The sequence below is a fragment of the Perca fluviatilis genome, chromosome 7, assembly GCF_010015445.1.
Source record: "Perca fluviatilis chromosome 7, GENO_Pfluv_1.0, whole genome shotgun sequence".
NCBI classification, from domain to species: Eukaryota; Metazoa; Chordata; class Actinopteri; order Perciformes; family Percidae; genus Perca; species Perca fluviatilis.
In genome coordinates this window covers 29,118,432-29,123,067 of record NC_053118.1, presented here as the reverse complement: position 1 = coordinate 29,123,067, position 4,636 = coordinate 29,118,432, and the positions used below count along the sequence as shown (strand labels likewise).

At 34.8% G+C, this 4,636-nt stretch overlaps 1 long non-coding RNA gene across 1 annotated transcript; it reads left to right on the top strand.

Annotated features, from left to right (window-relative positions):
• The first annotated feature begins 572 nt into the window (after positions 1-572).
• On the top strand, positions 573-2,991 carry LOC120561896. The gene is made up of 3 exons (XR_005639663.1): positions 573-657; positions 2,622-2,812; positions 2,936-2,991. It is a non-coding gene; the product is annotated as an uncharacterized LOC120561896 (long non-coding RNA).
• The last annotated feature ends 1,645 nt before the right edge of the window (positions 2,992-4,636 follow it).

Genomic DNA, 4,636 nt, shown 5'->3' with positions numbered 1-4,636 from the left:
AGAAATAGGCTTTTGATTTGTGGAGAGTTTTTTTTTTGTTTTTTTTTTTGTGAAAGGTTTAAAAATTCGTGATGTGAGAGAAAAATGGTATGACATGAAAAGATTTTGTGTGTAAGCAGTTGGAAAAAACTGTAACAACATGTTTAAGTCTTGTTACAATGTCCAGTGGTGGAAGAACTACTCAGATCCCTAATTAAGTAAAAGTACCGAAAACTAAATGTAAATATACTCCATCACAAGTAAAAATCCTGCATTTAAAATCATACTTAAGTAAAAGTACATAAGTATTTTATTTAATATAATATATAATATATACATTTACTCGTATGACACTGCATGCTTTACAGGATTTTTATAACAAGACAGAAACAAAAAACCCAGATCATTAATAGACACCAGAATTAAGGAAGTGATGCTTAGAAAGTGTAAAAGGTATGAATGTTTCAAAAATGAAAGTCTTGATGTAATGTTTATCTTATTTTGTCATTATATAATGAAATATAAAACTGCTTCATGCTAAAAGTGTATGTACTTTTCAAATATTCTTTTAGAGGAGATGACTGCACAAAACAGACCTGAACCTATGGTCTACATCCTGAGAGGGATGATATGGAACTAGAAGGTACAGGACAACCTTCACACAGAAGGGATGAATAGGTATGAGTTTCTGGAAATGTTGCAGATGGTAATTTTGTAATAAATACAACAATGTTACTACCAAAAATTTAGAGGGATTCAGTAATTTCCCCAGACTTTTATTCTTAGCATGGTGGGAAAACCCCTGAGCATTTCTGTTAGAACATCTGTAATGCTAAAGCTCACCCCTGAAATTACTTTTAGGTGAAAAAAAAAAAAAAAAAAAGAATAAATTAAATTCACAAAAACATCACATGAATATAGTTTCAAACTTGTCAAGTCTATTTTTTCTATTGTCAGAACAAGTAGGTACTGTAGTGAAGGACTTAAATCCTTCTCGTCACACATACTGGACACTACAACTTGCCAAAGATTATTTCCAAAATTTACAGTTTTTACTGTTATGATGAACCACAACCACAACAGAGCTTAAATAACAAGAAAGGAACTTCACCAGGTGTTTACTAACAGGACAAAGAGAGAAGGTACCTCATTCAGCAACACAAATTACAACAAGCTGTTTTACGTTTCCAGTCTTTGTGCTTAACTAGAGAACCGGCCTGTGACTGTAGCCTTACTGTATATAACAAACAATTTTAAGAGTGGTATCAATCTTCTCATATAGTGCTCTGTCAGAAAGCAAATTAGCGTATTTATCCATTTAAAATGTTGAAGTATTCCTTTAAAACAGCGCCTCTGAGTCAGGTAAAGCAAACTTCACCTTAAGTTCTTAACGTCAGTTAATGCTCTGCTTTTGTGGCATATACTCCAAAATATTCAATAAACAGCCAGTTAACCTCGAGCTGTCGACTACACCCAGTTGGCAATCCAGCCTTGACCAAGACCAGCACAGTCTGTTGACCAACTGATAAACAAATAGAAATCAGCCTTATAGAACAAAGACCCCTCTGTTAATACGTAATAGGCCTTATAGCCTTTAGGGAGTATACTACAGTACGTTGGCCTCATCCTGTGTCACTCAATGATCACTACTGTTCCTGCTCCTTCCACTTTTAATATTACCAATATGTATTAATAAATAATCAATTAATCTACAAAACATTAATGAAGGCTAGTTTAACTAATGTAACAACACATCTTGTGAATTCTACTAAGTCAATTTTACTAAGTCAAAAAAGAGATGACAGTTACTGCTACTAGGAGCATCACAATTGGATTTTGTTACTGCGTAATTTAGTTAAACTGTATTACCAAGATAACAGTTCATCATAATAGATAATTTTCAATTACAGATTACAGCTAGAGAAATATCTGTCAAATAAATTTAGTTTTAGATTTAGCAAAGACTAGCTATAGCTTTCTTACCAGCTAGCTTCCACAGATTTTCACAGAAATTACATTTCTATGGCATGACAATGTTTTTATATGGTAGAACAATTTCCTAAAACTCAGATTCCAGTCTTACCTCAGTTTTGACCAAATATGTAGTTAATTAGCTTTTGCTTTGCAAGGCAGCTTAGTCAATTGATTTTACTAAGGGCCCAAAACTCCACTGTTCACCCTTTTTAACCTACTAATGAACAAAAAACTGGGATTTTGGTTTTGTTGGGCTACGAAGCATTTAGATCATAACATTCTCATTTAGGCCTTATTATGTATCCCACGTAACTTCTAGGCAAGTCCCGCCCTACGAAGCAGTTGGTTGGGGTTAGGCATTGACCTCGAGTAGTTAAGGTTAGGATAGCCGATTGGTCAGGGGATAGGACCTGAACAAATCGGGTTACGTTACCTTGCGCTAAGCCAATAGTAGTGTGTGAATGCTATTGAAGGGCGGGCCTTGCCTCGAAGGGCGGGCCTTGCCTTGCGTGGGTTCCATCATAACGCATCATTTAGGGGTGGACTATTTCTTTAAATAACAACTACTCCCAGAAAGGTTAATTTAAACAAACACTGGCGACCTGATTTTTGTGCACCAACACATGAAACTTTTTTTTTTTTTGTTTGTTTCAAATCTTTGACTTTAGCTCACCAGAGTGACATCGACTCTGAGGTGGTGACAGCATTTCTGAAGAACTGTGCTTGTCATAACGTGTTGGAAAGTGTCAGACTACACCAAGAAAAGGTTTGTCATTTAGATAATTAAAGAAAAATGTTTCTTGAATCTAACAATTATATCTCACTTTACAGAGTTTTGCACCTAAAGATTAACATTGAGGTAGGCACGAATATTATGTGTTACTTCCATTGTCATTTACATTTTTTTTTTTCCACAACTTGCTGACTTGCAGTCCTCGCTGATTGAAATAACAGACTCTTGGTTCTGCACAATTTCTAACAGGATGATGCAGGAGCCATGGACGTCCTGGATGAAAATACAATTATTTTATGTTCTCACATGTAACAATGAAAGAAATATAAAAAAATACAAAAATTCCTTCAGGAAATTTTATTTTTTTCACCTTTTACAATAGACTGAGAATGACATTTTATCAGACATCAAATTGTGGTGCCAAAAATATAATGCTATGCTAAAAAGTGAAGGCAGCTACTGTATGATGTTGTTTAGATTGTTTCCCCATCTACCCATTCTTCTTGTCACTTTCGATCCAAAGAAACAGAGGTGATATAGCATGAGTTGAAAAAACACCTTTTGGGGGGAGGATCCACCCACAACCACCCAGCAAAAACCCGGGGGAATTCCCATGATGCCACTGAACTGAAATACCTGGTTACATAACTTGAATGAAGGCAGCACAACTGTACTGTTTTACACACTCAGATTTATTCAGTTATCTGTAGTTTGATCACAAATGGCAAGAAACATATTGGTTCATTTGACTCTGTGTTACCATTTAATATTACACAGCAACACAATGAACAGCCTGCCTGGCATGAATACAGATGTCATACTACACAGTTCATGAATGTTTTGTTATCAACACCCAGTTTTTGGTCAATTTTCTCTGGGAAAAATTCCTCTCCTGCACAGGAAGTGATTACGTTTCTAAAATAAGCAGCAGCTAATTACTACGAATAAACAGAAGGATGATAGCAGCAATATTTTTGTGTTTACGCTCTTGTTGTTATCACGGCAACCGATAATCACTTCTATCTTCACTCTTTGTACCTCACCTTTCCTCTATGCCAAATAAAACGCAGCGTGATTGTGAAATCAATGTTCTGCCAAGATATATATTTATGCATGTATTTATTAAACAAAGCACAGTCACTTGGTAACACACATTGGCTTGAGATGGCCAGAGTGGTGATAATGCTTAGGGATATGAAAACAAGTACAGTGTATTCCCCTTATTTTACTCTCTCAGGCTGATTTCCATTGCTATCTGCTTATTTAACTAACTCCAGTGTGTCTCATACATCTCATACTTAGTCACAACTCACTGTTTTGATTTGCAGTGCCACTGGACTGTGCAGCATCAACAGTGGTCAATGTGAGCAATATATTATTATCTATGACATCATTAGATTAATAATAGAGATGCATCAATGTTTAAGCAACATTTTGCTGTTGTAGCTAGTCGAGGTACAGCTAATTTTAAGTACTTTATAAACAGTTAGCTAGTCTAGTCCTGTGGCTCCAAATCTAGTTCTGCTACACAAATTTGAATTTTCTTTTTTGAAATATTGAAGTTAAAGGGCTTTTATTTGTCATTACTTCTACTTACAGGCATGTAAATAAAATAACACAATGTAGGTCCTCCAGGGCCATAGGGCAATAAACATAGAATAGAATAAACTTTATTTTCCAACATCTCTTTGGTCATGTCAAAATAAATAGCAGCAAGATAAGATAAGATAAGATAGACTTTATTAATCCCACACTGGGGAAAGTCCGTGCTACAGCAGCTCAAAATAATAACAAATGTATACACATCAGAATAACACAAATACACATTAAGTAGACATAGGACAAAAAAATATACAGAAAGTATAAGAAATAGAAGATTTTTTTGTTGTTGAAAAAATAGAAAGAAATAGCTATTTCTTTATCTTAAAAGCAGTAATAAAAAAAAATACT